We start from the raw sequence: 10,560 nt of genomic DNA, 5'->3' as shown, positions 1-10,560 counted from the left end.
TCCAAAGCTGGATCGAATAGCTGCCTACTCGCACAGGCCTAACTAGCACCCAAAATGCACTGGCTCTCTAGATGATGGAATCATGTAACTTACAGCTATGAGCTAGACCCTTACACATCAAGAAGAAGCAGGAGTTTATAGACATATCTGTATGACTAGCTTTTCTTATTAGCTAGCTCCAAGGTCCTCCCTAATTATCTCCAAGGAATGCTAGATCACTCTTTGGAGGTACTCGCCTATCTTCATTAATTGTATAGGGATCCAAAGCACCTAGCCCTTTTGATTTGGATTGCGTTTCTGGGGAGACAGACCTTTTATTTTCTTTTAGGTGCTGCATGTGTAAATGGAAGGAACTCATCAGAATAATCTCTCCTTTGTAAAAATGAGGCTAATGTATCCTCTACCCTACCTTTACCTAGCTAGCATATCAGCACTTCAGGAAGAGACAGGTGTCTGGGACAGACATTTCATGAACTGGTTTGAGCCAAATCAATTAAGTCTGATACTACTTTCAACCAGGTTCATCTCAAACTGGCTTCAGCCATTCTCAGACTGGTTTATGTGCACTGAACATCTGTTCTGTTACAGGTTTAAACCAGTTTCTGATCACTTAAACCAGTTTATGTGTAATGTCTGTCCCTAGCTTATGTGTGCATTGGGTTGTCAAAGTCCTACCATACATACTCAATTGTCACAGGCCAGCTGGGCACTGTGAGTATATTAATTTAGTTGCAGACTGACTGAGCACTGCAACTTTATTAGCCACTAAGCTATTTTGGTTTGGGATTGAGGAGGTGATGTTGGGAAGGAAAGCAATGACAATTTTTATTTATAAAAAAGAATAATTTTATTCATGACAACAAAAGATATAGTTTGCACATGACAGTTAATAAAAAGGTTAAGCTAATAAACAGACAACGTAACAATACAAATTAAAATTGACATTGATAATAAAAGAGATAAAGAAATTAACCAAGAGTTTTCACTTGGTTAGTAACTTATCGATAGTCCTTCAGTTAAAAGATGCACGTCAAGCTGATTTAGCGAAGTCAGATGTCTTTGAACTAAGCAGTCAGAAGGAAAGATTGGGGGAAGCACCTCAGTTAGGATTTGGTCTTTGCTCTCATAGGGAGTAAGGGAGATCTGTGAGGGTATGGAACAGCAATGACTCTTCTGTTCCATCCTTCCCAAGGGTTATTTTGACATGCGTGTTCTTTTATATCCTATTTATGCTAATTTTTTGGTTATATAGCCATTTATAGTGTTACTTTATAACTGTTATCCTATGCGGTTAAAAGGTGTTAGAAATCATTATAATAAGCCACTGCTAAAGCTTGGGTTTACCCAATAAGCAAATTACACCACATCACTTTGGGGTTTGAGATTAACACCTAAGTTTAACCCACTATGTTAATTATATCTTGTGATTACATTTGTTAGTTTTTTAGTGTTTCTAAGCAAAATTTGTAAATCAGCTATGTCTGCGATTATAATTTTCAGTTCTGCTTTTTAGAGTTCATGCAGTGTGGAGATTAATACAAAAAGCTATATATAAACCTTTTTTTAGACAGACAGGAAACTGCTTTATCAGCCACTTTGCAGATATCTCAGAAAGCAAATCTTTCTGGTTAAAGCTGCCCGTTTGACCTTTTTGGTTCTGGCCATCACACTTGATATAATATGAAGTATTAACTGACCAGCTAGATATTTAGCTAATACAGAAACAACAGCCACATAAGTCTTAACTACTTTTCTAACTTAGCAAGTCACAATGCTGAATGGGAAACACTTCAAACTAGTTTCCATGGAACAGTACCACAGTAAACCAGCAACTGTAGGCTGTCTAATATCAAGCTCCAGAGCCTGTCAGATTAGCAGCCATACCTACTAGGATGGTATTCCAATTAATTATTGCTCTGAAATTGAATCTTCTACTTTTGTTTTACCTCTTATGTTATAGAATTAAGTTATTGCAGTTATTAGATCTTAGTATGTAAACACCAGCTTAACATTTATTTAAAAGAAAAAATGGTCAGGTACGTTGAAGATAACCTCTTATACATTAGGTAAATGAGAACCCCTGTTGTTTCAGTACCTACTCCCTCAAGACTTTAAGTTAATTATTCCAGAGAGATCACAGTGATACATTAACATTTGCCACCTGTTAAAAGTCAAGACTTTTTATTTTAAAAAGTACTTAGTGTAAATAAACCTAGTCTGTAACCACTACCTTGGCCTCATGTTGGCTGAAAATTTTTGTGGGGGAGATTTTCATTAGTAGAAGTGGGTGGAAATGCACCCATCTCCCATTTGAAAATATCCTTATAATTAAGAGGATCCTAAATTCACAAGATCATGGGTCAGGGATAATATGTTATATTTTGTATTCACATGCATGTGCATATCTCCCATTGAATTTGAAGTCAAGCTCTGAATTTCATTCTCCCTTTTCTAACATCAATGTAGAATAGGGTTAAAAGTTATCCCATTTACAGGCCATTAGAGTAGTGGATGTAGGGCAACACTGTTTCTTTAAATCTCAACAAGAAAAGGAGTTGATATGATCAGCACCACACTCTAGCCACCTTTACCCCTAGGTAGCTCCTGACACCCTTTGGACAGTAGACTGAGTGGACCTCAGGGCTGCACTAGAAGTAGAAACCCACCACCCTCACCTAGGATTGAACCCAGCTCCTTCCAACTCTGTAGCCAGTTACCCTATTGATTAAGCTATGCAATTCCCCAATATCAATATAGAATAATCATGTTACAATCTTTCAGTATTAAGCAGCAAATCCAGACGCAAGACAGATGAACGTTAATTTTATTTTAGGAAAAAGTTACCAAAATATTTATACGGAGAGGGCTTGATGACATTTCTAAGTGTGTTCTGGGCAAGTGTAACAGGGCAGCTTGGTAGCAGTGACACACAGGACGACACCAGCTGCAGTGCTGCTGGCAGTTGTAGTATGGGCAACTGCCAGCTACAGCAGCACTTATTTTTGTATCCCTCCCTCCTAAAAGGTGGCATCTGGAGCTGCTGCCCTGGTTCTCTCTCTTCAGCTATGCTACAGGTTCAGGGTTTGTGTAATGGCAGTGTCACTGCCTTGCAAGGACCTTTGAATCACTGGTGGTAGCATGGTCTCATGAAGGCTCCCTAATGGCTTACCATTAGGTATGCTATCAGGGAGATAGCTGTTCTCCCTCCCTCACTCTTGGCTGCCCGAAGGCAAGTGAAGGATTGTGGGATGCTAGGGGTCCTAGAGACGCCTGTAGCACTATATGTAATTGTACAGGTGTTACACATAGCACTACAGAATGTAGCCATACCAAAATTTCCTCTTTGTAAGAGGTACCATTTTCTAGCACTTTCACTCTCCTTGTAGTGCTATGAACAGATTCAGTGGTTGTATGCTCACTTTTTATGGTGTGACAAGAGAACAGTTGGCACTTTAAATGTAACGCCTGTCTGTGGCTTACATTTGTAGACAATATAGTTACCTAATTTATGGCACTAGAAGTGAGGAAAAAAGTGTGTGTTGGGTAGTTCTAGGTCCATTGCTGTTTTTGATCTCAGTTTGCATATGCATGCACTTTGTATGTGCAATTATGTTGACTGTGTGCAAAATTTGACATGCACAATTCACACAAGGAGAGAATTTAGGGGAGAGTTCAGATGACAGCTATTGTTCTAGACTATCTTCCCTAGTCTGCAGACAGTGCATGGGTGAGATTTTGGAAGATTATCAACACAAGGACTAGAAACGTTATCTTTTTCTAAATGAAACCTAGAACTTCACAAAACTGGAATTGGTCTAAGAGCAGGAAGCAGAATACCTCATATGGGTCATTTCTAACCCCAGGGTAAAGTGGCTAGAAAACTGTCCAAAAAGCCTGTTTCTGAACTGCAGAACATGTCTTCTGTTGATTAAAGTGACTGGCATCCTTTTATCTGCGAGACACAGGAGATATTGCAGCCTATCATGTAGATGGTCTGCAGTGTCTCATGTGATTGAATAGTCCAATCTGAGATTTGCATATGTGGCAGTGGTTGCACGTGTGTGTGTCATGGCTCAGGAGCTGCTTGGTCCCTAAGGACTCTTTTTTCTTCAAGCTGTTGGAGCCAATTCCTGTCATGGACTTTAATGCCCTGATGGAGACAATGATGCCACTTGTTCTGATCTCTTGCCAAGGTTTACCATTGGCCAGAATCAATTCCAAATACCTTCATATCTCATTTGCATGTGTCTTTGTAGGGAAGCATGGGATGTCCTGTTGTTTTTGTTCCCTCTGATAGTTCTCCATATAGCATGTCTTTGGGTATACATCCATTTTCCAATCTGTTCAGATGGCCTAGCCAGTGCAGTCATCTCTGTCTGAGTAGAGCTGTCACACTTCGTAAATTTGCCCTTTGAAGAACCTCTGCATTGGTAACTTTATCTTGCCATTTGATGTTGAGTATGTGGCATAAACAGCACAGATGGAAGCTGTTTAACCTTTTCTCTTGTTGTGCATAAGTTGCCCATGTTTCCACAACATACATGAAAGTGCCGATTATGCAAGCTTTCTACACTAGCATTTTGGTCTTGATGGTAAGCTTGGAGTTGTTCCATGCTCTTTTAGTTAGTTGAAGGTGGTGGCAGCCTTTCCAATACAAACATTAAGTTCTTCATCCAGTGAGAGATTGGTGGTCACAGTAGAACCTAGGTAGCTGAACTTTTGGACTACTTCTACCTGGTTCTCATTAAGGGTGATTGATGGATCTTGTGGAATTCCTTGTCCTAGTACAACTGTTTTCTTTATGCTGATAGTGAGACCAAATGCCTGACAAGCTCTTAAAGGTGATCCATAACTTCTTGTAGTAGGTCTTTGCCATGGGCTGTAAGGGCAGCATCATCAGCAAATAGAAGCTCCCTGATAAGTACCTTTCTAACTTTAGCCTTTGCCTTGAGTCACGACAGATTGAAGAGTTTCCCCATCCAATCTTGTGAAAAGGTACACTCCCCGTCCCATATCTTTAAATGAGCAATTCAGGAGTACCGAAAAGATTCCAAAGAGTGTGGGGGCAAGAACACACCCTTGCTTCACTCTGCTTTTCATCTCAAAGCTATCGAAAGTGGACCCATCAAACTGAACAGTTGTTTTCATGTTGGTGTGGAAGGAACATATAAGAGTTAACAGGATTAGTGGGCACCCTATCTTTTCTAGGACTGCAAATAGGCCTGCTCTGCTCAGTGTCCCCCAACAGCTTTGGTTAGATTCACAAAGGCTATGTACAATGGTTGGTTTTGCTCTCTGCACTTTTCTTGAAGTTGACACCAGAAAAGTATCATGTCTATGGTTGATCTTCCAGTCCTGAATCTGCACTGAGATTCAGGATAGACATGACTCGCCAGCTGTTGTAGGTATAACAAAATGACCCTTGCAAAAGCTTTTCCTGCTATACTTAGTAGTGAGATTTCTCTGTAGTTGTTGCAGTCGCCCTTATCTCCTTTATTTTTATACAAAGTGATAATGTTTGTGTCATTCATGTCTTGTGGTACCTCACCCTCTTTCCAGCATTTGAGCAGCAGCTGATGAAGATATGATAATAGGCTCCCTTTCCCCACACTTGAGAATTTCCGCTGGGATGCCATCCTGATGCCACCTTGATTGAAGTAACTGATGCCATCTTGACTGAAGTAACTGAAGATTAAGTGTGCTCACTTAGCATAGAATTAGCCATACCACCTTGTAAGAGTTATCATTAAATAATGTACAGTTTTATAGAATAACTGAGAGGAGGGGCAAGAGGGAGCTATTACTTCTTCATACAGTATAATTAGATAGTGTACTTTTTATAGCTGCACACAAACTGGTAAGTATCATATTTTTATTATGAACAGGTATTCTTATCCAAATCCCCACTGATAGATGGCCATCCTGTTGAGCTGCTATTACCTCCCTGATCAAGGAAGAGGATTACCATTTTCTTAAAAACTAGTGGTGATTTTGCTTTTCCATATTAAATCAAAAGTTGAATAAGAACAGAAACAAAGGATTGCATTGATAAATATGTGAATCTCAACAGTTGCTACCACACAGGGGTTTCACTCTTTCCTTTTAAGTAGAAGTGAGAAATATTACATCTATTATCTGTGACAATGAATATTCATTGCTAATAGTGCCCACTCTAAAGATTTATAGTGTCAACATTGATTTAGTTCTCCTTCCACTGCACACACATCTTTCTTCTGAAGATGGCAAGTATAGTTATACACATCCACAGAAGACCATAGATGGAATCATTTTCAAAAAAAGGAGCTAGGATAAGATTGATTTTCTCTAAAAATCAGTAGAGCTAAGGTGGGGGGAAGGGAGGGGGTCAAACTCACCCTGTGCCTTAGGGTAGGTCCAGACCCTGGGACTACTTGGGGACAAGCAGAGTCAGTCATCACCCTCCTTGCCATGCCCCCAAATTTGCTGGCCTAAAAGTAGCCCAGCAGGCCAGACAGAATAGCTCCATTGACTCAAACTGTTTTGCAGGCCATATGTTTGACATTGCTGGTATAGCTTGGCAGTACTAGTTATTTCTTCTATTTTTTTTAAGGAAGAGATTAGTAATCCGATTGATGTTAATCCTTAAAATATTGACTACCAAGTATTAATTAAATATTAAGGAGGGATACTGAATATTACTTAAGTAAGAGAACTTAAAAATTAATTTTCTCACAATAAAATCTGTATTAGCCTTAATTTAATTCACTCAAAATAATAAAAGTGAAGGAGCTTTATTTTGGCAGGATAACTTACTTTGGAATAATTTAATTAATTTGGTTTTAGTAAAATTCAGAATCAAAGTCCAGCTGTTGAGCCATAATAGTTCTTGAATCCCTGATATCACATTGAAAACTCTTCCTTTCTCCCATTACTCTGGGATAGATCTCTTTGGGGAAGATTTTTTTTTAAACACAGTCAATTAATAATTGCCCAAAACCTCCCTACTTTTTGAAGCATTGATAAGTACTGTTGAAATTTGCCATCTTCCCTTTCTGAAGCAGTCGCTTGCTTTTCTAGTAGATATTTCAGAAGCCAAAGTATGATTTCCATACAGGAAGGGGGAGGAAAAATAAACCATTAAGGAAAAAAATTTTAGTTTGTTCTCTCTCAGATTGTCCTCCTTCTCTACCTTAATGAATCCATTTTGCTTCTTGTGGCTTGCCACAATAGACATACAGTGATAAGCAAAGCTTCAGACAACCAAAAACATGAACATACATTTGCTTTATGCTCTTTCAAGTCTCTGCACAACCCCCATATTACAACTGCATGCAGAAGTGCATTTCCTTAATAGCAGCTTTGAAACAGTCTTCACAGTTTATCTTTCCGCTTAATTCTTTGCAGCTGTTCCTGCCTGCAGACTGTACATGCAAGTAACAGTATGAGGGACTCTGACTGTACAACTAAAATACTATAGAATCATTTTGTCATTTCTGCCTTTCTCCACTTAATCCCCTTTGCTGGCCACGATTCGAAAAGCGCCTCCTGAAAAACAGATGGAAGTAACTGATACGTTTTGTAATTGTGGCCAGTTAATAGCTCAGGATAACAGTGAGATAAGGACGAGGCAAGCCAGAGTTCTTGAGGCCAGCTGCTGCTGTTTTAACTCTTTGTTAGACTGAGCAGGGTGGGGTTCAGAAGCTGCATAAATCACGTCATTTGAAAGGGCTTTGTGATGAATCGTTTCACTTTTCTGTGTATTTTATAATTTCATTTATTGCAGAGTGCACATTACTAAAATGATTATAATCTTTAAACTTACCTTGGTGTCTTCTAACAATGGCTCTAAAGGCCCTTCATGAATAGATACTAATTAAGCTCCAGGGCATCCTAATGAGGCAGACCATCATTCCTCCCAATTCAACATTAACAGTCTTGGTTAACAACTGAGGACAAGGTATAAATTTGAAATAGTGTAAATCCAAGAAATTACAGTGGATTTATACTGGAGTAATTTATCAAGGGCCAAATTCTGTGCTGTTAAGAACATAAACAGCACATCTACACAAGACGTTTACTGCGGAGTAGACTAATTAGCACTGCAGTAAATGTCTCAGTGTCTACATGTGCAGGTCAATTACGCTGGAATAAACTAATTAAGTCTTAAATACAAGTACTATCCCGCTGCAGAGTTTTTTACTCCACAGCACCCCATGTGGAGACACTGGAGGGACTGGCTGGGGCACAGGGGTGCTTCTGTGCAGGGGTTGCCTACTGGCTAGCCCCACACTGTAGCACCCTTGTGCCCCAGCTAACCCTTCCATACCACGTTAAGCCAGGCAGGAACAACCCTAGCTGGCAGGCTGAACCCTGGGGCCCCCTGCCAGCTGGGACTACTCTCACTCAGTTCAATGTGCTGTGGTCCCAGGTACACCTGCAGCAGCGTGCCAGTGAGCAATAAACTCCAAAGTAATAAGCTCTGGAGTTTAATGCTTCACTTTAATTGCATGTGTAGACATGCCCAAGATAAACTTCCTGATTCATGATCTTCTGCTCTATGTAGCTCAAAATTGCAAAGTAAAGGAAAAGTAAACTGATAATGTACTGTGAGCCCAAGTCTTCATGCAAGAACTTTACTTCAAGTGAAACTGCAGTTATCATGGTGCATTTCTCTGCTGGTGATCCATCTCAACTATATACAAGAAACTGTACATCACTTATAAACTGTATTGTCACTTGTTGCTCACAACATAACTACAGTCTAATATCTACCTAGACTAGATGACAAGAGACTAATCTAAAGCTGGCTAGAAAAATGGACCTAACCATTCTCTGCTGGTAAATGGTTTTAAAAAAATCTAAGCATTTCAAGCTGAAATCTAAAAAAAAATCTAAAAAAAAAATCTAAGCATTTCAAGCTATGTTGCTGAAATATTTGGAGAAAAAAAATGGGAACAATATTTAAGTGTTCTATTCTGACATTTTCAGAATGAATAATTTCAAAAGAGGCAAGGGATTTTGTGGTACCTTTTATTGGACCAATATATAGCTGGGAGATAAGTCCAACAAGCTTTTGGGCACAAAGCATCATTCTTCAGGTCTGGGGGAGAAACAGACACATTTTGAGCTTCCAAGATCAGAGAAGATTGGGTTCATTCAGTTTAGTATGGCTGTAGGTACCAGAATGCCTGCTCCTTACTCCCCCCACACTCCAACCCCACACATAGGTTAAACAATAGGTTTGAACCCATCTCAGACAGAGAGTTGAACTAGATGACCTCCAGAGGTCTTTTCTAGCCCTACTTTAATGATTCCATGGTGCCTTTGTTCAATGGCGAACGAGGTCTGAAGGACAGGGAAGAGAAGAAGAAGAAAATTAAACTATACTACATGGTCAAAAAAAAAGAGAGAGCTAGATACAGCGAAAATAGAGATAAAGAAAAAAAGTCTTTAGAATTTAAAATTTATAAGATAAAAATTTAAAGATGAAATAAAGCAAAATAAAACATTGGTCCAACACACTCCCATACCTCTTTCCCCTGACCCTCCCAAAATATAAATGCTTTGTTTTGTTTTGTTCTGATATGAAGCACAATCAAATTTCAAAAGTCTTGAAACACTCTATTTGTGGGGGTAGTCAAGCACTGCAACAGATTACTGAGAGAGGTTGTGGAATTTTCATCCTCGGAAATATTTAAGGGTCAGTTATACAAACACTTGTCTGGAATGGTTTTGAGGGCTTTGAGAAAGGGGCTGAACTAGATGACTTCCAGCCCTGAATTTCTATGATTCTCTACGTTTAAAAAAACTGGAATTCCTATTCTCTACAGAGCTCTATTTCTGTGCTGCCTAATTAATGTAAAGGGACAGCAGTCAAGCAGGAACCTCTTTCTCTCTCTGTGAAGATTGCCATGACCATAAACATGCTTTAAAAACTCAACCTTTATTCTAATTAGGGCAAAAAAAATCTGTTTAAAAAGAATAAATGAACGAAACATTATAAAAGAAAGCCTCAGATTTAATCTGAAGTAAGTCACTTGCCCAGCATTTCTGCCCATGTTTGTGGCTTGGATTGGACCCTCAAATCCATTTATAGAGAGCCACAATGAAGTTACCACATAGCCCATTCATACACACTAAAAATATGTATTTTTACTGTATGTAGATTCTTCTCTTCCGTATATGTAAGAGGATTCCTTTAGCATGTGCATGGATTCTTTCCCAGGGTTTATTTTCCAAAATGCATTTGCATACCTATTCCCATATCTGAGCAAAATTTCAGGAAGACATGTTATGACTCTGACTGCAGAATGTAAAGTTCAAGAAGGTCTGAAGTTATAAGCGTTATGCAAGACACACTTCCAGGAAATTTTGCCTAATTATTAAATAAATACTGAAAATATTTTGTAATTTAACCAGTGTAAGTAGCTTCCAGATTTATGTGCTATTGTAGGTATTAGTCATCTAGCTAAGACAGTTCACATATATCAGGTGTTGGATAATTAACTCATCTTCCTGTCATGTGTAAAAAGTATGCCTATTTAAAATGCCCCGCCCCCCCACCCTTCCACCTACACAACA

This window comes from Gavialis gangeticus, unplaced genomic scaffold (genome assembly GCF_001723915.1).
Source record: "Gavialis gangeticus isolate Ggan-Ray unplaced genomic scaffold, GavGan_comp1, whole genome shotgun sequence".
Lineage (NCBI taxonomy): Eukaryota > Metazoa > Chordata > Crocodylia > Gavialidae > Gavialis > Gavialis gangeticus.
The sequence above is the reverse complement of the archived record's forward strand: the minus strand, read 5'-3'. Positions refer to the sequence as shown.